This window comes from Molothrus ater, unplaced genomic scaffold (genome assembly GCF_012460135.2).
Source record: "Molothrus ater isolate BHLD 08-10-18 breed brown headed cowbird unplaced genomic scaffold, BPBGC_Mater_1.1 matUn_MA636, whole genome shotgun sequence".
Lineage (NCBI taxonomy): Eukaryota > Metazoa > Chordata > Aves > Passeriformes > Icteridae > Molothrus > Molothrus ater.
Window position 1 is genome coordinate 36549 of NW_023416518.1, and position 24145 is coordinate 60693.

Here is a 24145-nt window from a genome sequence, read left to right on the forward strand (position 1 = left end):
GAATTCTGCTCAGGGGCCTCAGGATTTTTGGTGTTCATCCATTACTGGCAGGCCAGAATTCCCATCGGTGTCTTTAGGGTCCCAGTGTCTGTCCTGGGAATGGTCGTGAGGCAAATGAGGGGAACTTTAGACTGTCTTTCACACGTATCAGAAAATCTATTTACTGAAATGGCCAAAAAGAATGCATAACATTTACAATTGAGGGGGAAAAAGAAAACCAAACTCAAACCGTTGGAGCAATATCATTCTAGAGAATGCCATGTCTCTATGAAAAATACAAAAAAATTTCTGTTTTCAAACGCACCCACAAATCACCATTTTGCATCTTTTTCGTTGTTGTTGTTGTTGTTTGTTTTAAAGCTCTGGCACTTATCTGATTCCTTTTTGAGTTAGTTCAGCTCATTAATCTAGTAAGAAAGCTGCTAAAATTAAACTGAAAAACCTATGGGGAACAGGATGCCACTTCAGCCATGTTGTAGGGAAGCATTAGGTCAGCCTTCTGTCTTGTAGAAATATGTCTGTCATATAGGAAAATCAATGTGTAGCACTATCTTATTTTGAACTTTCTCATTGCTACTGGGTTCCTGAATGATCAAGATGGTTTAAACCAACAACAGGCAGCCCTCTAAGATACTCCCCAAACTATTGCAATGGAATAACTTGATCAGGTGAAGAGCTCGCTATGCAAAAGCTGAATATGATGTCAAGAATGCTTTGTTGTGGATTACCATTGTTTGGGATCATTTATCCCTTACCCTCCCATGTAGGTATAGGAAAAAATTAAGAAACCACAAGGCTTTTACAGCTGTTCTTGTATTTTGGGATCGTAAGGACTTGGGTTGGTAAACAAAACTGTGGTGAGTTTTACTATTGACTTTATCGCTGTTTCACTTTGAATTAACTGCTTTGCATTTCAGCTTACCCATCAGTATAATGAGAAGAAGAATATCTTCCTTCCTGCCCAAAAGATGTTGAATTATGCCTGTGATGTCACGGACTTAAAGACGAAAACCATTGTGATTGAAAGGAAGTATTGGCATGCCACAAGGTAACTGGAGTGAGCTGTGTTTCCTCCTCAGCTTCACTGTGATAGTAGAATTTTAATTAGCAGTTCCAAAACTTTGTCTTAGCATAGTCTGGTGACATATCTCAGTAGAGCAGTGTCCTAGGGTGACTTTATGATGCTTGTATCCCCAGCCATCTGTTCTGTTAATGCTGGATATTATATTCTCTGCCTTCAAGACTGCTTCTGAGAGCAAAGGTGGGGAGAAGAAGAAGTACGGAGTTTGTTATCACAGGCTGCACTCACTCTTCTAAAAGCAACACTGCTCCACATTCTGTGCTGCACTGTGTTGTCTGGGCACTGATGGAGCAGAACAGAGTGTTCTTTGCTTTTCAGTTGGTTTAGCTGGCTGAGGCAGAGTTTTCCCTGGACTGTCTTTTTTCTTTCCCTTTTCTTGGAACTGTTCAAACCTGCTCCAGACTGGGACCTGGAGAGCACTGAGAGCTTGCACTTTGTGGCCTATGGGGGCCTACTCTGGGCAGCAGCCTTTCCTAGTGCCGGAGGGATTGATAACAGAGCAAGCATCCACAGGAGAGACTTTCTGAATTTGTTGTCTCTTCAGAGCGGCAATTGAGTTTTGTCATCTGGTATTGTTCATTTTTTGTGCTGGGGGGTGCTTTCCCTGGTAAATAAACAGATTTTTTCCACTTCTCTCAGAGGAAATGTTTCCCAGACCAGTTGAGGGGAGGGGCCGTGTAGGTGGGCTTTCTGGGAGGGGCCCCCTGAGACATAAACTTTAAAGAAATTTAGGGATTTTAGAGGAGCTGAGGTTTTAGTTAGAGATAAGCCTTATTAGAGTTTATCAAAATAAATAGGTAGGCCTTGTTGAAGTTAAGAGTTAGTAGTTAACTAATAATTGATTGCTTGTCAACATCATGTTTGCTTAGCTGGGTTTATCATGAAGAATATAGAAACTCATAAATAGCTTTTAGGAACATAAGACAATTGTAGGCCACCTCTGTTCTGAAACCAATTGAAGATGGGGAATGGGAGTTCTACCAATGGGTTCATTTGTCATATTTGCATTGAAAATGTAGAAAGTTCAGAACCAGGAAGACTTCATTTATTTCCTCATTTTGGAACCCCTCCCCATGAAAGGGACCACCGATTCATTTTGAGGAACAAACTACGTGTGCTTAATAGCTTTTGAACTAATTACCATACGAAGTGAGGAATGATGGGATGTACCTAAATTATGAATATGTATTTGTCTTTTGGGTATTCAATACTTGTATAGATAAAAAGACTCTGTTATCACCTCTAAATCACAGTGTGTATTTGGGAGCTATCCCGCACGCTGCCCAGTGTTGCAATAAACATACACTTTCTAATTTTGAACTGTTAGAGAGCCTTGGTCCGTCACAGTTGGATATCAGTACTAGATCAATATTTTTAATAAATCACCCCTTCTTGAGGATTGCTGCCAAATTTGCCCTAAACCAAGACAAGCAGGATCTGCGATTTAGAGAATGATGGAATCACTTTGGTTGGAAAAGACCTTTAAGAACATTGAGTCTAAATGTAATTAGCAAACACAACCATCAAGCAATGTTTTGCTGTCTGAAGAGAACATGGTTTATCTGGTAAGCTTTGCAAGTATTTGTGTCATCACAAGCATGCATGTCCAATGCATTAGATGGGTATATAATAAGAAACCTGTGCAAATCAACAGAATGATTCTCAGGGTAGGATATTGGCATGTTTCATCCTTCTTCCCGACTTCTTCCAATGAATTATTTTTACAAAGTAATGATTGGAATTGTTACTCTTTTGACGGTTCTTGTTGTATTACTGACATTTTTGGCATAGGAATGCCAAATAGGCTAATTCACCTAGTTTTTCAGATAAAGACCAAGATTTAGTGTTGCTTAAGCTGGAGGCAGAAATATTTAAATCTTCCAGCCTCCTTCTTAGTACCTAATTTCTATTACAATATCAGTGCACAATCTTGTCCCTTAAGGTCCAGCTAGCTCAGTTTATACCAACAGGGTGACATTAGTAGGGCTCACGTGATGCTGCACACAGAAGCCCTCGGGGTGCACCTCTAGCAGACAGTAATTCATGCACTTGGACCATCCCAGTGCTGACTTTGGATCACCAGAAGAGTAGAACTAGAGAGATTTGATGGAGAGCTCTCTGGAGGAAGTGGCCTGAAGAAGACAGCAGAAATCCCATCTGTGTGTTTGTACAAATAACGTGAATACCATTTACAGAAAAAGATCTTCAAATGGATCTAGCTTTTTCTGCAGACTATTTGTCAACTATATGCATTACATGGACAGTTCCACTGAGCATCTGAAATACAGCTGCGTTTAAGTGGATTGATTCAGGGTTGGAAAGCGGTGAAATAAAGCTTTTCAGGAATAGCTGACATCCAAGTCCCGCAGAAATTTACCTATTTTTAATGTCCAGATGCTTTTTAAAATCATGGGTGACCATTTAGCTACCTAATAGCTTTAATCAGAAATACAAAGAAAATTTTAAACTCCCATCTTTTATAGCTTGAATATTTTTCTTTGTTTATTTCCTGGTTTCCAATTCAGGTCTACAAATCATATGATTAGGTAATGAGAACTCATGCTGTATAAAAATATTTCGTGCTATACTTCCAAGTCAAGGCCATGTTTTTCCCGGAACTGTTTAAAAAAATAAAATTCTATCTGGATTCTCTCTAGCCCACACTCATCATTATATAAAATCATTTAAATATTATATTTTGACTTTACATGGTGCAATTATATTCAGAAATCCAAGGCTCTATTGTTAGATTGTTTGTATGGTTTTCTGGCAATTCTAACTTCCCACAACCACTCTTGGCAGCTATATATTTTTGCAGCAAGGCATCACAGGGGTCTGTGAGAAGTTTGAATGTGAAGCAGAGCTAACATTAAAATACACGTGACATACTCGAAATATTTCACTTCCGAAAGTTACAGTTTGCTTAGATGGAAGGAAATATGAAATAAATAAACCTCACACAACATTTCTAAATCTTGGAAATCTATTACCTGAACTTTGAGTCAGTTTGCAGGACAGGACTCTGTAGAAATGCAAATGTGAAGTCCAAGGAATAGAGCAGAAGGTGTATTGGGCAGGGGTACAGAAGATTGCTCTGAAGGGTGATGTAAGCAAGATTGCATCCTATAAAGATAGCAGCTGCTTCTGCTGGTGCCAACATAGAGAATTTGCGCCACCAGCCTAGTTTTCTGGGGACATTTGACCTGTACACTCTTGAGGGCTTGTAGATGGGAATGAATGTGTCCTTTGATCTGTTTTTTTCTTTTGAATGTCTATGACCTGACTTGCTATTGTGTACTGTACTGTATCGTTTTATAAACAGACACGTTTCATCTGTTTGAAAGCTGTAGTTGAAAGTGAGCTTGCAATCATGAGTTGGCTGTCAAAAGAATTAATTTTCTGCTTTAAGCAAAATATCAATAGAAACATTCCATCCACTCCTATGATACAGATTCCTTTTGAATTTACAGGGTAATTTGCATTAGTGAGTATACTGCATGTGCAATAAATACACCTTGCTTGGTTTCTAATGATGATAATAGTCCTCTTTGTATTACTCTAAGGATTGAACTCACCATCATTATTTTCCTGTTCTCATTGATCTGTAAAGGAAAAATAGTTTTGCATTAACCAAGGAGTAAAATGCATGGATTTAGCATCATTCTTGCAAGTAGTCCTCGATTCTGAAAATACCTCTCAGAAGCTGCATCAAATGGCAAAGCTAGACAGATGGCAGAATGCAGAACCTGCCATTTAGGATCAGGTACAAAATAACACCCAAGAAATTCTTCATGGATGCTGCATAAGTACAAAGACGCCGTTATTTAAAAGAGAAAAATAGTCAATGTGAAACGTGTTTGATGAATAAAAAGCTATGCTAATCAAGAGGCTACAGTGCCAAGTGTGCTACAAGGCTTTTTTTGTAATTAACATCATTCCCAGCATGAAAAAATACTATTTTTATTGTAGATTGCTTAAGAGTGCACAACAGTTTGGAAAAAAGTGCTTTGCTTTTTCTATTCATAGGAACTGTGTATCATGGTAAGAGATACTGTAAACAGGTTTTGGAAAACAATGTTATTTTGAAGATTCATTCTATTCAGAAATACTTCCCGTGAAAAAATTTGCTCTGCCTTCCATCCTGAAGACTCTTAAAGGAAAATGTCTTTGTTGCATTCTCTTCACACTAGTTCAGGAGCTCAGTCTTACCTGCATTCTAATGCTTTTTTATGTTCCTGATGGCATGGCTTAGACATCCTTGTCTCCATTACCATCATGATTTCCAGATCAAGTGATGAGAATTTTTCTTCAGGATTGGTGAAGTTAAGTGTCATAACATTTTTGTCAAGTCAATTTGAAGGGGTTTTTTTGCCAAAGGAATCTCTTCCTTCCTAATGAAAACCATTGGCAATAGCAAACCTACTCAGTTTTTCAGGAAGTCAAATAATACATCTCCACTGTACAAGGTCCTCCGTTTGTTTTTTTTTCACCAGAAGAAAACTGCTGTTTTCTTCTTCTTCTTCTTCTATCACCTTAGACTTACTTTCTTCCAAAATCTTTTTAAACCTTTAGATTACTTTCACAGTGTGCTATAGCATATGTATTTGAAAAGACCATTTGTACATATTCAAATGGCTTACTTCTAATCTATTAAGAAATGGCTGTACTTCTATTAAGGAAACATAAAGGTGCAGTAATATTTTTTCTTCTACAAAATTTAAAAAGCCCCAACTATTAAAAATGATACCAGCAAATGATGTCTGTAAGACTGAGGCAGGAGACTTTTTTCCAGAACAATGTGCAGTTCTTCCCAATTCTATTTTTCCCTCCGATTACTTTGTACAAAAATAGTTTTACACAGTCTTCTAATAGTGGCGTGTTACTAGTGGGGTAGAGTATTGCCCTGCCAGCATTGGAATTGACTCGACTGTAGTTGTGTTCAAATTTGCTGATGAGACAAGGTTTTTTTGCTGAACGCACTTCAGCAAGCAAGAGAGCTTCTTAGTCTTAAGATGCTATGAGTCCCAGAAGAAGATGAATGAGGTGATGACATGCCTTGTGTTCTGAAGAGAGATCAAAACTTATTTCTGGGGTCACCCCCCCTCTTGGTACAGAAAGCACACAGAGGGCTTTGAAGCAGCACTTTCACCCTCTTTGCATTCACTAGTAAATCGGAGACAGAGCTTGCCCCAAGGTTTGTGCAAAAATACTCTTTTGATGCAACTCTTAACCAGACAAAATCTCTGGGAAAATTTGCAGTGGCAGAAAGCAATTTTCCCTTCCTGGGAAATCTACTGAAACGGTTCAGAAGTTATTCCCATTCCCTGTTGCTAACCTCTGCTGTCTAGCTGTCCGATATGTTTGGGACCATGTTGAAATCATTCTAAACAATGTACTGATGCCGCACTGTTGAGTAAACATAGGTCTTTTCCATAGGTGTCAGGGAAAAATATTTCTGTTGGTAAAAATGATAGAAAACAATACCAGCATGGCAGAAAAACAATTACATCAATAGAATGAAGATGCCCAGAATTCTTCTTTTGAAGTTACACACAGTCAATATTTTCTAAAGAAGGTTGTGAAACTTAATAAGGAGTACATTCCACGTGACTGGTGCACAAGTTCATGTTTCCACCTTACAAAATACATATTATTAAAAGAAAAATGTTCTGCCTTGTAGAAAAGTAACCCATTCGTAATTTGATCAAAGATAGGATTAGATCAAGTATTCCTACAAGACAGTAGTAGTACTAGGAAAAGCCTTTTGGCGTCTATTTAACTACAGGAAACTTGAGAAAGCAGAAGAGTGTCCTTCCCTGCTGCAAGCTGTACTTCCTATTTGCTAGTGCTGCTTCAACATTGTCTAAAGAAAACTTGCCAAAATAAGACTATTGTATACAAGCAACTGTAACTATCCATTCCGTTCCAGCTAATTTTAACTAGCAAGTATGAGTCACACACTCTAATGGAATATTCTAATGCATAGATAGAGCATACCTTCACTAATAAATGGGGACTCTGGAAAAAGGAGCAAATGCAGTTGAATTTCAGGGAAGGAAATTATTGGAGTGCTAACTGCAGTCCCTCGACTTCACAAGAAATGATGTCTGGTAATCCCAACCAGAAACATATAGAAATCCATTTTCAAATGGGTTGCATCTATGGTCCTCTGCTCTTCCTATATGAAGAAACTGTGGTTTGAATCAATCTTCAAAATAGTATGCCTAAAGACCTTAGATGCCTCCAATTCTTTTGTTGTTTTTTTTTTTTTTTTTTCCAGAAGCAACTGTCTCAAAACCTTTTTAAAGCTGACATTTTCCCTTAAGATGCCATATTTTAAAAGAGCACCTTGTCATTTAACAGGGTATTCCAAACATCATTTACAAGTTTAGACTGAAAGTAACACTTTTCCTAGTAATCTTTCATTTTTTGCAGCTCAGTGCTAACATAGGCAGCAAAGAAGAGAACAGACCACAGCTCTTTCTGGAGCATCTTGAACAAATGCCCTTGCTTATGTTCTAATCATTCACTTCACCAAAAGACCTAATGATGAAGAAAAGGTTGTGAAAGCATTACTAGTAGTGCTACATGGCAATGTACGGGTGTGATTTCTCAAGCAGAATTTGTATCACATAGATGATACTTGGCAAACAGCAAATGAAGGGGTTTTCTTCAGCTCTCAGACTGATGTTACATGTCAGTAATTTAATAAAAAGATAACAAGAAGAAGGTTATTTTTTAACATGTGAATTTAATTACACTCCTGCCATGGACATCTGAATCTTATGAATAGACAGTGTCTGATTTAGAAAAAAATAAAGAATTACCACAGTTTAAAGAAACATAGGATCATAAACCCTTTGCTGATGGAACGTAGCCTATTCATTGGTTGAAATGAAGCAGGTAGACAGGACATATGAAATATTTTTTTGTGCATCAAACATTTATTTTCTAAAGTGATGCTGACAGATAGTGAACTCACCAACTTAGATATTGCACGGTAGATAAGGGTACATAACTTGCTCCATCAAGTAATCCCTTGGAACCATCATCCAAGGGGATTTTCCCCTGCATCTGTGAAAATATGCCTACCTTTTTCACAATACTTCTGCAGCAGCATTGTTAGGCCTGATCAGCTGGTATGGAGAGGGAATTATCGGCAGCAAGGTGACTGGCCAGGGCAATTTGCTTCAATGGATTTTGATCTCCCGGATATTTTGCAGACCTGCTTCAGCCCTGCTTGTCAAACACAGCCTTTAAAGGGTGCCAAACAATTGTTGGTCTGTACTGGGCCATATGCTCTTTATTCTCTCCCTCAACTTCTCCATCGCCTCTCATCTGTTTCACATGAGCTATGTTCAAGGTCCACAGGCTACTTTTCACAGAATCTTCAGGCCTGATGCAGTAAGAATGATGACTAGAACACAGCTGGGATCAATTTTCCAGTTTGGATAAAATGCATTCTGCACACAAATCCAATGAGAAGGTGTTCCCCCTATGCCCAGAAAAACCTTCACTAGTACTAGTGTTCTACGTAAACTGCAACTTAGTCTGAAAGAAAAGCTTTTTTCTGAGAGTGTCTAAGAGCTTTGTATGAAGCACAGATATTTGATATATGCAATTTTGAATACCAGAGGAAAAAGAAAACGGCACAAAGCTTTTAATGGTGCTGGTTTTAATTTTAAATTCCATGCACCTTTTCAAAAAGTGTCAGCTCAAATGCCCATCAACATATTTTAGTCACCTGTAAGTCAGTATTCATATAAAATGTGATTCAAATCAAAAGAATTTCAAACCTTTCCTCAAAGTTTATATGCCTAGATTTAATACTTCTGGCACATATTAGATGAAAGGAAGACATTTTTTACTGTGGGGGTGATGGAACACTGGAACAGGTTGCCCAGAGAAGTAGTGGGTGTCCCATCCCTGAAAGTATTCAAGGTCAGGTTGGATGGGGCTTTGAGCAGCAACACAGGAGACTCTTGATGGTAGAGAAACAAAGTTTGAATCTAGAAGAAACTCAGATTGAAGTATAGGAGCAAGTTTTCCCTCAGCTCTTGGGGTAAAATCAAAGTGTTACAAAATTACCTTGATCTGTGATTTTCACTACTGTAACAGGTTAATGAAAACTATGCAGAAGATAGCAAATTTTAAAAGAGAGAAGAATTACAGCATAAAATACATGGGATGGGTTTCTACATGGGACAAAATCTCTGTATTTCCACACTTCCTCATGTTAGGATTTCATGAAGTGCCAAAGAAGGCGGCAAAATATCATTCAGGACATTATTTACTGGGGTTCAGCCTGGCCTTTAGTAGGAATTGGGTTTGAACATAATGCAGATATACCACACACTTTCCCTTCACTGAAAAATTACTGTTTACAATGAATAAGCAATGAGGATATAAAATTGACTGAAAGCATCTTAAAAAGGTAAAGTATTTCATTGTAAATGATCTGTGATCCAAATAGTTCTTCCACCTTAGTGAGGGACAAAAGAATTCTTCCATATCATGATGGTTTAAAATTGTATAAACCAATGTTTTCTTCTGAAAAGATATTATCTATTTTTTTCTATCTTTAGAAGAAAATATTCCTAGACATACAACACATGAGAATGAAGTAATTGTAAAGAAACAAATAATATGAAAATATTCCCTACATATAATTAAATGAAAAGCTGTGTTTTAAATAGGAAGTAGATATTAAACAGAATTTTTACACCAGATATTTGAATTGTTGCACCAGCTATTTTGCCCACAAAGAGAGGTATTTAGCATTTCGGTCTTTTCCAAGGTGTTCATCATCTGCTATGCTGACCTCTGCGTGGGCCTAGGTGTGTGTGGAAGGGGGGCATGTGAAGGGGAGTGTGTATGTTTGCTTAACACTTGTTGTGGCAGATTCATGCCTCAGCTCCATCATTTGTTTTAGAAACTTCACAGAGAGTGGATATGAAGTTTAATATCAACAAGAGATCAATTCCCAAATCATCCATTTTACCCTACCTTATAAATCATATGCTTTGTTGCATATTTTATCAAATATACTTTCAAGCCACACGGAGAAATGAGAATGTGGAGAATCCCTCCAATGTCTTGCAACTTTTATGCAAACAGAGTTTCAAGAAAGGATCATTTCTTTTAAAGTACATCTGGGACAGGCATGATGGTGGTGTCAAGCTGCTGGAGTTTTTGTTGCTGGGAGAAGTCGTACAAAAGGATTGGTTTTTACATTGACTAGTTACTGAATCAAGTGCATGAATACATTGGAAATTCAACTGGGGGTTCCTTTTTCTAGCAGATTACTTCTAGAACGAGCTTGCAGACTGAAGCTGACTCTTTTGCTCTCTTTTTGTTTCTTACCTATTTTCTTGGCTTCTTTACCACTATCTACACAATTTTGGAACTTTTTTCCCAACTAAAATTGTTTCATAGTCTGATAATTAGGATACATTTTTTACAAGGAATTTTTAAAAATCTTTGTTTGAGTTAAGAAGGTTAAGGACTAAGGTCTTTTTCTTACCTTATCAATATTGGGATGAAATTGATAAATAAAGACTAACTCTTTCTTTTTATTTTCAACCCAAGTAGATAGTTCCCATACATTAATACATTTTGTGGACCAATATTTGCCATTCTGATGTAAGTTGTCCCTTCTTAACAATATACATTCTGTGACTATGTTGACAACAGTATTGGTGAAGATCCTAACTGGTCTTAAACACACATAGGGAGAAATTTGCTCAGCCAGTGTCAGTCTTAAGCATGCCTATCAGAAGATCTTTCTATAGCTGGGGAATTTTCCCATGAAAGGGATTCAGTTATGGAAGAGACACTTATCCCAGAGTTTTGCATTCTTCTTGAGCACTACTTAAGGAACTTAGATCCCATGTCCATTTGGATCTCTCTCTGCACAGATCTTTGTCATGCCAGTGCTTGAAATGCATCTCTAAGAGAATTCACTAGCACAGAATGAACGAGAGTGGAAGGCGTCAGTGGGGCTCACCAGGTCCAACCCCCCTGCTTAAACCAGGCTACCTAGAGCCTCTTGCCCAGGATTATATCTGGGTGTACTTTTCATGTCTTCAAAGATCCAGGCTCCACAATCTTTCTGGGCAGTCTGTGCCGTGGTTCAGTCGCCCTCACAGTAAAAAATCATTTGCTGATGTGCAGAGGCAATCTCCTGTATTTCAGTGTGTGCCTACTGCCTCTTGTCTTTTCACTGAGCATCCTTGAAAAGACACTGGTTCCCTCCTCTTTGCACTATTCCTTCTGGGATGTATGTGTGCTGCCACCTAGAGAAATGTCAAAAACCTTCCTGAAGCCCAGGCAGACAATATTCCCTTCATCTACCGGGCAAGTTGATTCATCAGAGGAGTTTAAAAAGTTGTTCAGCATGAAGTTCCCCTGGTAAATCCATGCTGACTATGTTATTTTGTCCTCCTTCATGTGCCTGGCAATGCTTTCCAGCAATAGCTGCTCCATCAACTTCCTGGGGATAAAAATGACGCTGGCTGGCTGGCTTGTACTTTTCCAAGTCCTCCTAGTTGCCTTTTTCCAAGATGGGTGACATTTGCTTTCATCCAGTCTTTGGGCACTTTCCTCAGTCACTATGATCCATCAAACATCATTAGGAGTGGCCTCAGAATAACATCTGCTAACACCCTTGAGACCTGTGGCTGCATCTCAACAGGGCCTGTGGACTTCATGGAATACGTACCAATTCAGTGACTATGCCCATAAAAGTTTGCAAGGGATAAGAGAACGTATTAACAGGTACCTGAAGAGTGAGTGAAAAACTATGGAAGCAATCCAAAAGGACAAAGACTTGAGTTCCCTTTTCAGACAAAGCATCCTATCGTGGAGCTGAGCAGCTTTAGATCTAGGGAAGCTTCCCCTCTGAAAGGATGCAGAAGACATTCTTTTACCCGTATCCACTAATAAAATGTATTGACCATTCACTTGCAATACAAAAAAACTAAATTATTTCCAAAATTGTTGCCGCCTAACTAGACAATCATGTACTGGCTGGGTATTCCCCTAACAGATGACAGCACCTGCTTGATGCCTCTTATGCCTACAGACTATTTGAATTAGGTCATCTGAGTGGGGATTACTGGTCTGGGAACTTTCTTTCTGATGAATTTGGAAGATTTACTGAAGCAAGGACCTGAAGATGAAAACTTCATTTCCCATCAGTGCACTTTAACATCCACGGCTGTAATGCCATTGTTTCTCACCAACTGAGTCAAGAATTTATGACTACAAAGTGAATCAGCTCCAAAAGGAAAGATAAAGGCTAGAAAACATTCTCTCTTGGTAAAGCAAATGAAGTGACTAAATTCTAATCACTCGCTGGCCTAAAGCTTCAAGGAGGGGGAGGTGGACCAGGTTTCCTTCCACTGCCGTTCTCTTTGTCACCTCAGTGTTTTATAGGGGTATGCAGACATTCAAAAAGAGAGCTTTGCTGAATTCATAAAATTCAGTCTTAAAAAATAACTTGATAGCAGCTGAAATGAAAAGAACAAATAAAATGCAATTAATTCCACGGAAGCTTGAAATGATTATTTCTTCATTTTGCATTTGAGGATGTATATTGTGTGAGTTTGTCTTGTATTGTTCTACAGGTTTTCTAACTGGCACACCTTTCTTTATGAGTGGACTGTCCTTTCCTAAATGCTCTCATATGGAGGAACATGCTTCTGATAAGAAGAGCACTAGGGTGTCTTTACTTGACCTTTTATTTTTACTGATGTTTGGTCCTTGGAAATGAATGGGGTTTTTCAATTGAAATGTCTTACTATTGTTCCCACAGGATAAGCCACAGGCTCTTCTGCTCAGAGCTGTCACTAGTCAGCTATTCTCCTATCTGCCTTTAAGTAGTTGAATGTTCTGGTCTAAAAGTAGCACCTTCTATGTAGCCATGCTCTTAGCTGCCAGTGTCATCTTGAATCCAAACACCCTCCCGCAAGGGACCGCTGGTTCTGTAGTCAACTAAGGGGAAAAAAACGGTCCATCCATGCTTCCTGATTTAAAATATAAAGGTATATAAAGGTATGGTGTCCCTAAACGATTCTCTGCAGTTGAACACTACTTATCTTTGCCGTGTTTCTTCAACTCACTTGCAAGTCATTCATGCGTTACCTTCTTGTGAGAATTGCTTGGTTTGAAGATGATTTAAAAGGGTATGAGAATACTTTTGTGCCTCTGCTATAAGGATGCTTTTCAAATCCACACAAACCTCCTGCAAATGCAAAAGCATTCATCCTGTATTGTCCTAGGCTACAATATAAAAATGTATTCTGCTCCCAACCTCAAGAGCTGCTGAAACCGGGAGGGGCATCGTTTTTTCCTTATCTCCTTATCTCTTAACGGGGCCATCCATGTCTTGCCACATGACTCAGAGATGACTCCCTCCAGGAGCCATTTCTGTTTAAAGGGTAATCAAGGAACCACTGCATGACTCAGAACAATTTGAGCCCATTGCAAGATGCTCTGCCCAGGGGGCAGGAGCTAAGCATCCCCAGCTGGATAGAATCTGAGTTTTGGGACACCACAAGCAGTCTTTCCACTGGCTTCCTAGAAGAACGGCCACCCTCACCCACTGGTCTTCAGAGGACAAGAGCTACCAGATGGTTTCTACAGGATCACCACTTCAACAAGACCATTTCATCCGGACTGCTGCCACCACCCTAACTAGCAGGGTGACAGGTCGTATTCTGTCCGTGGTTTTTCTTTTGTATTATTGCATGTATTTGGTTTTTCCCCTTTTCCTAATAAATTGTATTTCTGACTTGGAGTCTTGCTGCCATGCTGGATTTCTTCAGACCGACTAGCTCCTGACACCAACAGCCAGAGTGGGCTGCCCCCAGAAAGCTGTCGAATCCAGGGTGCAGCTGTAGGGCACAGCTGCTCTATGGCACAGGTGGACTGCATTGGGGATAGGACTGCGCCGAGGGCAGGGACAAGGAACAGGGAGAGGTCTTCTGTATGTTTTCCAAAGGAGTTTCTTCCCTGGAGGGTCAGGGACAGAAAGACACTGACTCAAACGCATACATCAACTTAGAAATGGGGAGAGGTCCCAGAGGAGGATACAATCTTTAACACACTGGGAGCAACTGGGGGTGGACCACAAGGCGGGGAATACAATGTTTAAACCAATAGGGGACTACAGGGGAGGAGAATAACTTAAACAAACCAATGGGGTTTTGAAGACTATAAAATTGATAGGGAAGTTTCTAGAGAAAGGGGCAGGCTTGGGGAGGGATTGACATTCAGTGGGAGGAGGAAAAGGGAACAAAAGGGCAGGTCTTTGGGGAGATGGACAACTAGGGCAAAAACTAACACCACGGGGGGAAAGGAACAATCCATTAATAATAAAATATGCTACAACAGCACAAAACCGGAAGTATTATAAAACTGACTACTCAAACTGCATTGCAATCAAAAACACACACTGCAACAGCGACAGCATCTCTTGCTGCTTTTGCTTTCAAACCAGAAGAGGTGCCAACCAAAAAATTAGCAAACTTAAAAGTTAACTGGCTGCAGTTTTGATTTCCTTCTTAAATATATTACTGCTTGTCTAATTGGCTTAGCAGCATGTCTGTTCTTAGTGCCAAGCAGGGATTCACTTTGCCAGGCATGGAGGAAGCTTCTAGGAGCTTTTCACAAAAGATTCACTTCTGTGGCTGGCTTCTTCCCTCCCCACCAAAAAGCAAGCCATGCAAAACCAACACCTTAACTAATCCCTAGTACTTAGTACGCATCCAATAATTCCTTTTAAACTATACTTTACATTTTTTACCAAATGCCCTGAAAAGAAATGGATCCATAATATTGATCAAAATAGTTCCAGTTCAATAGAAATATTGGGTCATGCAACTCTGGTTTACATCACTATTTTTTGTACAATCAACAGGAGCTTTTTTCGCCTCTAAAGAAATGTTTCCTGATGGTTTGGATCAGAAGATCCAGTATTGCCATGGTGAGATTTTTGTTTTGAAGGCCATAAGCTGTGCTCAGTGTTTTGGCTATATTCTTTGTTGTGCCTTGCATATATTTTGGATAGAAAGCCAGTAGAGATGATGTCCTTGCTGCAGTAGCCATGCTAAATAAGGCAGAGCGTCTGGCTGATGTACTGGAGCTGTAGACTCTCCACCAGTCTCCCAGGGCAGTGAGGATCTCTAAAGGAATATAATCTTGGCTATGCTCTGGAAGTTTTACAGAGAGAAAGAGCCTCATAGCTCTAATGATTTGTCTCCTGGAGTTCTGAAGAATATGTTGTAAAGAAGAAGGCTGCTGTCTTTCGCAACAATCTTCCGCGCATTCAAGAGGATCATTTAACTTCTTGTCTGAGAATGAAAGAAATATTAGTAGTAATTAGTTCTTTTTTCTCTGTCGGTGCATCACTGATTGAGTTTGGGTAGGTTACATTTTATTTCTTTTTTTTCTTTAAATATTACATCGTAAGGTGTTCCAAATTCCCAAATTCTGCTTCACTTTATTTTGTAGGCCAGACTGGTTCATCTTGTCTCGGCTGTATTATTGCAGACCATATCTGAATGAATTTTTTTTTTTTTTCATTTTGAACATTATTAGATTTAAACTGTATGAACAGAACACTTGATTTATCATTATTTTAGCAGTTTGGAAGGAAATAGAGAATTTTTAAGAAAATGACGCAACTCCACTTGTGGTTTTCAATGGAAGAGAAGAATAACAATGTCCTACATTCACAGCATTGTTTGCAGTAATATTGCAGCTAGTTTCCAGCAACTTAGGTCAGGTTCTGGAAGCAGGCACCCATGATAGTATAGAAGTCTAAGCAGTTTCATTTTGGCGGCTTTTCTTGAAAAATAGCTAATATGTCTCAACGTTGTGCTGAATCTTGTTGTACAGACTCTTCTTTTGAGGTCTGAACTCCTTGCTGGACTACTGTATCTCAGAATCAGCTACAGTAAACCTGTGTTTCCTTATAGCTTTAAGAATTTGGTTCTAATCTATAAAAGCAAGAAAAGGTTGCCATATTAATACAAGAGAAAGAAAATGTTAGGAAAGCAGTTAATGGCATGGGGATTTTTCCTACAAATTGGAGCAGAGATTTAGTTGTTTGATGGGGTTTTTTGCTTCTCAATGGAATTTTAGAAGTGGTTGGGAAAGAAAGTGTGGATTTTTCCAGGTTTGCCTTTAAAGAAGAATAACAGGGGAAACTGTTAAGAATAACAGGGGAAACTGAAAAGAATTAATCCAGAACTCTATGCCTTTCATACAGAGTTTCAGAAGTGAAAAGCAGGAAGAGACAGCCCAGACAAGATGATTGAATAGAATGAATTCAAAATAGCTTTCTTTTCCCTCTGAATTCCAGCTCTAAACCTTATTAATATTAAGGTATTAATAGGAAATACATCTGTCCTAGGGTGACGTTATGATGCTTGTATCCCCATTCATGTGTTCTGTGAATGTTGGATATTATGTTCTGTACCTTTAAGACTGGCTCTGAAGAGGGAATGTTTTGTTTTGGTTTTCTTATCAACCTGGCGGGACACAGAGACTGCAGCTTTTGCTTTTTCTGCTTTTGCTTTTGGCTTTGCTCTCTCTCACTCTTGCTTGCTTCGCTTCTGCTTGCTTTTGCTCATTAGCTAGTTTAGCTAAACTGTCCAAATTTCTTCCTGGACCGTTTCTCCTTCAGGTCTTCCTGACCATTTTGAACCTGCTCCGGACTGGGACCTGGGAAACACCGAGAGTTTGCACCTTGTGGCCTGCAGCAGCTGGCCCAGTGCCGGAGGGACTGAGAACAAAGTGACCACCCCCCCAAGAGAGACTTTCTGAATTTGTCATCTTTTTCAGAGTGCTGTCATCCAGAATTGTTCCTTTTGCGTGCTGGGGGGTGCTGTGCCTATTAAATGAACAGGTTCGTTCCACTTCTCTCTGAGGAATCCTTCCCGAACCAGTTGGGGGGAGGGGCCCTAATTTGGAAATTCTCCTCCAAATTTGCCCTAAACCAGGACAACATCGCAATCTCTAAGATTTAAAAATGGACGATGAAGTTTTCTATCCAGTAAAGTGTAAGGCTTCACATTTTAATCTGATTTGCATTTTGGTGAAAGCCGGGCATCCTTTGCAATTTACCAGATAACAAGGGATTTAGAACAGTAAGTATGCAAGTAATCTTTTGGACCCTTCATCTCCCTTCTTATGACAATGAATACATTTATTAAGCTTGTTGTCCTGGTATGTTTTTATTCCATCAGGGGATTTGATCATACAAATGTCTAGTCATTCTTTCCTTGTTTTCAACCACTCTAAGAGCATTAATCAGAACTATTCAGTAGTTCTTGATCTGCAACAGTGACAAGCACTAGACTGGTAAGAGTCAGTGGGCATCAGCAGATCCCCTATGACAGCACGTGGCGGGCTGTTCTGGCAGGACTGAAGTTTGAGGGGCTCGAATTCTGTGAAATAGAACATTCGAGGGATGGGAAACATGGAAACAGATTCTGAGCTTTCAACCCAACACATGAAGAAGTAATAAGGCAGGTAATTTTCTGTGGAAATTTCTTTAGCCCCAGTGTTGTGGATGATGATCACTCTTCCTACCTCCTTTGGCCAGCTACCAGTTTTCCCCTCCATTACTCTGCTTATGGACAGAAAACCAGAAGAAGGGATTTTTGACCAAAACACCTATCAGGACCTTAGAGTGTTTTTTGCTCCAAAATGTTTCAAGGCAGATAGGGAAACAATTCCATTTTCGAGAGTGTGTTGAGAAGACAAGGTTGAAAGTTAAAAACCATGGGTTCTTTTTCTATATATGTTACTGATTGTGCTTATTATCTTAGTCATGTTATATATATATATATTTGGTAGGGTTTGTTCTTTTTTTTATTTTTCTTGGGTTTTTTTTTCCTTTTTTTTTTTTTTTTTTTTTTTGATTCATCCTTGAGATAAAAGGCCAAAAGTACAGAAAAGTTCTGTACGGTTAAAACACTTTTGAGATGCCTCATGCTGAAAAACTTGTAGCTACTGCTAAGGCCCATTGGCCAATTCCTGCTTCATTTCTGAGAAGGCCCATTGGCCAATTCCTGCTTCATTTCTGAGAAGCTATAAAATTCCCATCTGTATTTTAGTTCTAACAATTTGTTGTTATGGTGGAGATGCAAATTAAGAACAACCATTTTTGAATCTGTAGGGATGTATTTACCATTTTGTAGCTGCCTTTTCAGTTTCTGAGCCACTATTGAAAAAAAGGAGAAGTATCTACACTGTTTTCAACCTGTAGACCATCCACTACTGTCCACATGCTCAGATTCAAAGGCAAACAAGCCTGTCTGGCCTCATTGGGAGGAATTATTTGCATTCAAAATACTAGACTAGTATTTGATTTCCACCAGCAGAGTCCATTGGGCAGCTCCTGTCATCTGCATTTCAATATTTAATCCTCCTCTATGTTTACTGTGCAAAGCTCTTTCAGAATGATGGTGTGCCCACTGTCTCACCAGCTGTGACGTTTGCAGCGAGTCTCCCACGGAAAGGAGCTGTAAAAAAGGCAAGCCAGGGCAGTGATTTCTGTTGCTCAATACCCACAAATCAAAGCTATTTAGTCTAATTTAAGGCTGAAAAAGAATTCAAAATGCCTTCAAAGGATTCAAAAAATCATCAGACAATACTGCAGTTCAGTATTCAGGACAAGAGCATATCCCACAGTGTGGTGGTTTGACAGGAAATGTGTTTTCTGGGATGCTGTGGTTAGGCCAATGGATGTTCAGATTTTAATATTGGCACCTAAGGTGGCCATTGGGACATTGGATGCACCTCTGAGAACACAGGGTTAAAAGCAGGGCTCTCCCCTGGGAGGCTCTCTTGGGTTCCGGTCAGGGAAAGGTTCAGATCTCCCCTGCCTGGCTGCGGGCTGGGCGGGGCAGGGGAAGCCACCCAGCCCGGTGAGGTAGGCTGGGTCCCTGGCCAGAAGGGAGGTGAAGGCCCCTGCAGGATGGAAGGGTGGAGGAGCACTGAGAGGCATTGGGCAGCCCCCCCCCCCCCCCCCCCCCCACCGCAGGAGAGACAGAGAGAGAGCTGGTGCCTGTTCTTGGCCGGCCGAGAAGGAGAAGAGGGGAGTGCAAGAAGGGGCCTGGCAGGGCAGCCATGGGAGTTCTGGACAGACAGAGCCTCAGATTTTTAACCCTTTTCTTGGATGATGGAAACCTTACAAATGTTAATCCTCCTGGAGTTGAATGAGAAGAGAGATATAGAGGAGATAAGAGGAAATGGGCCACGAGAGAAATAGAGAAGAACGCAGGTGGAAGAGATGATGGAGTAGCTTATGCTGGACTCTTTGTGTGTAGCCATGGACAGAGCCATGTTTCCTTGTGATACAGGGACTGCATTCTAGGGGGAGGCAATGCCTCAGGACCAAGAGGGTTCGGTGTGGGTACCCCTCGGCCCCAGGGGGTGAAAAATATGGGGGGGACAGATGTCCCAAAATTGAGACTGTGCCTTTTTGCAGTGGGATGAAGCATCCTTAAAAGTCGACCCTAGAAGCAGCTCTGGTCTGTGTTCAGTGGTGAGAGCACTGGACATGAAAGGAATAGGTCACCACTGGCACAAGAAGGACTCCTTGTCCTCTTGATGAACTGAGGATTGAGTATTCTGAAGGGTGGTGCTGGACCGAGAGTCGATGATTTGGGGGATGTATTGTATTGGGAATTTGGGGAGGAGGAGGAGGAGATGTATTTGTGAAGTTTTCATTTTCCTTGTGTGTTTCTTTTTTTTTTTTTTTTTTCCTTTCCCTTGTAGTTTAGTTAATAATTTTTTTTTCCCTAAGTGGGAGCCTGCTTTGCTTATTCCTGGTCACATCTCACAGCAGAAACCAGGGAGAGAGTATACTCATGGGGGCACTGGCATTGTCCCAGTGTCAAGCCATGACACACAGGCTGAGAGAATGAGGGCTGTTTAGCCTGGTGAAGAGAAGGTTGCATGGAGACCTCACAACACCTTCCAATATCTGAAGGGAAGCAGGAGAGGGACTCTTCATTAGGAACTCTGGAGACAGGACAATGGGCAATGGCTTCAAAATGAAAGAGGGCAGGTTGAAATTAGATACTCGGAAGAAATTCTTCCCTGTGAGGGTGGTGAAGCACTGGCACAGACAGCCTGGAGAAGTTATGGACACCCCAACCTGGTGTTCAAGGCCAGGCTGGATGGGGCTCTGAGCAACCTGAGCAAGTAAAAGGTGTCCCCGCCCATGTCAGAGAACTAGATGGCCTTTAAGGTCTTTGTCTACCCCGGCCATTCTATGATCCTGTGATTCTGCTGTGGTAGCGTTCAGGATGGAGCGCGTTCTGCATGTTGGCCATTTCCAATACACCATTGGTTCCAGGTGCCTTACACTAGCTTGCTCCCTGAAAATTCGGTCAGAATGAAGAACATCTCTATATATATTAGACACATAAATGAAGAAATGGGTTTGCACATTTGTCCACTAAGTTGTGGATGAGATTGCTGTGAAGTTTCATTTGGTTTTCTTGTTTGCTCATGAGGCCGACGGTCCTTGTGTCAGCTGCCTCAAAGGCAGCATTTGCCTCCTCCTCCTCCCTTCTCCCTCCTCCCTCTTTCAATTTCTTTCCCTTGACAATTTAATGTCGTTTTCCCTTTCATACCTGAAAATCCCTGCATGCTTCTGGGCTTTCTCCTTTTTCATGCAGATCTTCTTCCACCCCTGACAATCCATACTTTTCATACCATAAGGGCCTGCTTGCAGGCATAAAAGACTTTGATTCCTTATTATATCTATGGGAATTTAATTAATAGCTTCATGCCTTTTCATAGAAAGAGTAGGGAATTGATAGCTTGTTCCCTGAAGTACAGAAGGAAGAGAATGAAACATGAATCATGTGGAGTGGAAAAGTTGCTCTCTATTTTCTTCCAAGAACTACCCCAAAAGATACAGGGGGTGATGAAGCCTGGCTAGATGAGTTTCCCTTCTAATGGAAGGAAACAACCACGCCACTTCATACAAGTCAGTCCTATAGAAGAGAGAAATTCACTTCTGGGAACATTGCAGGATTTGAATGCAGAGTCACACTCATCCTTTGTTGCTTTGTTGTCTGCTTGGCATGGAACACGCTGCTTTGAAGAGGGAAGTGACTAACAGACAGTCCACTTTACAAACACATATGCTTCCCTCTTCTTCTGAGACCTCAGCACAGAGCCCTCTTTGGCATGGTACTTCAAGGTAAGAAGGAGCGGGCAGAGGGCACTGCGAACAGACAGCAGTTTGCAGGTTGTATAGGAAAGAGGACTGCCCCTTGAATGTGGTGCAAATACAAACTTCCACCAGTTTCAGGGGTACACTTCAGCCAAGCTTGTTGTCCTGGCACATTTTTTCTCTGTGAAACGCTTTGCGGTATGATCTGGACGACAAGAGATGCAGAATACGGGGCTACGTAGTGCTGAGAAGGTAAGTGTCTGGCCCCAGTGTCTTTTGGCAGAAGCAGTGCACTAGAGCCGTTGGCTGCTGCCACAATGATCTGTGTGAGAAACAGATGCCTAATCCCCTCCGGGAGAGTAAAAGCAGGATTGGTTACAAGAGTCGAAGAGCACTGGGCTGGTGGCTGCCGCATACCAGCTGTAAAAGGAGCATGACTCCTACTGGCCTACCAACCAAACTCATGGTGGCAGTGGTAAAGATTAAAGTTCAGTGAGAGCTATTTGTGCTGCTACCTATGGCCCTTCTGTGGAAACAAATGTGCCTACCTTTAGGTTCCGAGATCCAGAGAACACAATGGTAGTTGCAGCGGAAAAGGGAAGGACGGAGCGCACTGGTGAGTTTGATGTGGCTTACACAGGGCAGGCAGAAGGTGCAGCCCAAGTCTCGCTTTTATTTCTAGAGCCTTTTTCTACGCAAACAGCTGCTGGATGTTTGCAACAAAGATGTGAGTGTGAAAAAGTGAGGGCAGGTCTATGTGGGAAAGAAGATACAAAGCATTGTGCGCAGTTTAAAAGCTGTTTAGAAAAAAAAGGAGTTACTTTGAGAACATCTTCTGTCTTGACACTTCCACCTGTGTGATCTTTAGCTGCTTTGGACATGTCCACAATGAAAGAATGTGAAAATATTTGCGCTGCCAATGTCAGGTTGCACAGGAAAGAGGGTAGGTGGCAAATGCCTTCTGTCCTGGCACATCTGTCAGTCAGAAGTGCAGCTGAAAACGCTTGGCTGTAGCGATAGTCTCTGTCACTTTGAGAGAATGTGCTGATGCACGTATATATATCATTGAGAAAGTCCGTGAGAATCGCTAGTATGTTTCGTTTGGTTGACAGACTGCAAAGGGAGCGTTATGGCCAGCACTGCCTTTTTGTTGTAGGACTTTTTCTTTGAGAGCAGCCGCTGGACATTTTGAAGCGGTTTGGGATCTTCAAGTGTTAGAGTGCAAGATGGTACCTAGATCTTGAGGGAAAGCGCATATCTCCAGGAAGCTGAATGCAGTTCAGTGGGTGCAAGTTACATGTTGAGCAGCTGATGGCCCAGAAAACTTTCTAAAATGAAGAGGCCATGCTGCAATTGCCTTTTATTTTGAAGCTTCTAAACTGTGCAGCCAACAATGAAATGATTCTTTTTCCTTCTCTGCTACATGCAGGATCCCATTCTGTCAGTACCCGAGAGCCAGGATCCACAGCGGAGCTCTTGTCCCTACACTGCTCCCACACGAACGGGGCTGGGCTAGAAAAGTGCTTGTCTTTTTCCTGGGCACTGTCAGCGCTCTTCTAAATAACCACACCACAGCATTGTCAACTCACAAAACCAGGACACGCACCGAGCCCAGCTCACAACCACCCCCAGGACCCAGCCAAGTCAGAAACGTCCCTGCTCTCCAATCAACTGTGTCAGGACAAAAGGATTTCACCGATCTTCCCCTTCCAAGTGGATACTCTTCTTTGCCCCACACTCAAAGGCCGACACCAGATCTTCTGCCCTAACAAACTTTTTCTCTCTCACAGAGCCTGGTAACAAACTTGAAAATGTCGGCCGAGCTCGCAAAACTGTTGGTGGAGAAAGCTCTTTGCTGCCTACAATTTCAATTGCACCCATCAAACTATAAACATGCACCCTGCTATCGCCACTTTCCTTCTCAGCTCTAGGTACCACCCGTAAGCCTTCAATCTCTCAGAGTCAGGATCCAAATGGGATGGCACCAGGGACTGCTCACACAGTCCCTAAAGCTACAAGGGACAAAAACCTGTCCTGCAGAGGCCTGGCCTGGCCTCTGCATTCCCACTGACAGTTCAACAACTCTAACCCAGAGAACTGCCTATTGGGAAAAGCCTTTCAATTCACTGAGACCACCCAAAGTGGCCACCCAAACTTTGCCAAAGGGAGGAGGAACTAGAAGCCCATCTCAAAAGAAATGGCATCCCCCTCCTCCAAAATCCAAAGCATCCAGGGCCTGATCCTCTACAAAGGTGTCAGACCACTGCTATTGGGCATTACCTGTGCGGGCACTAGCTAGGCTGCACACCAAGACCCAGCGCAGCTCTTTACCTTGTCCAAAAGAAGTGTGCTGGCAGAATTTCAAGAAGGCTGCCTTGAGAAAGTGGAAAACACAGGCCAAATGGATTCTTTCAGGAAGGAGACTGCCTTCCAAAGATGGATACCGACTCCATGATTGTACAAATTGAGTCAGTGCTTCCAAACCAAATATGCCAGGATAGAAAGTTGCTGCCGCCCTTAAGCTGCACGACACAGCTTCTTATCTGCACCTCCAACACTGGGCTAAGTTCTTTCCTTCCCATGAGAAAGCATTGCTGTTCTCCTTCAGGAACTTACAGAGCAAAAGTTGCATACCACGTCCGGTACTGACTCTGTCCAACAATGGCTCCTACACAGAAAGGGACCAGGACAGAAATGTCTTGCTGTACTATACCTTCCCACGATACCTTATCATCAGCCCTACCAACATTGCCACCGTATCTTTTACTTCCCAAGCAAGGAAAGGCACTCCAAGTCACTTGGCTTTGCCTTGCCTCTTACCATGCCTAGTTACCTAGCCTACCCTACCCTAGCTTTGCTTT

General features: G+C 41.3%; 1 long non-coding RNA gene across 1 annotated transcript; it reads left to right on the forward strand.

The window, feature by feature from the left end:
- Positions 1-350: 350 nt before the first annotated feature.
- LOC118700294 (uncharacterized) lies at positions 351-4973 on the forward strand. The gene is made up of 2 exons (XR_004982266.2): positions 351-1048; positions 1198-4973. It is a non-coding gene; the product is annotated as an uncharacterized LOC118700294 (long non-coding RNA).
- Positions 4974-24145: the final 19172 nt, after the last annotated feature.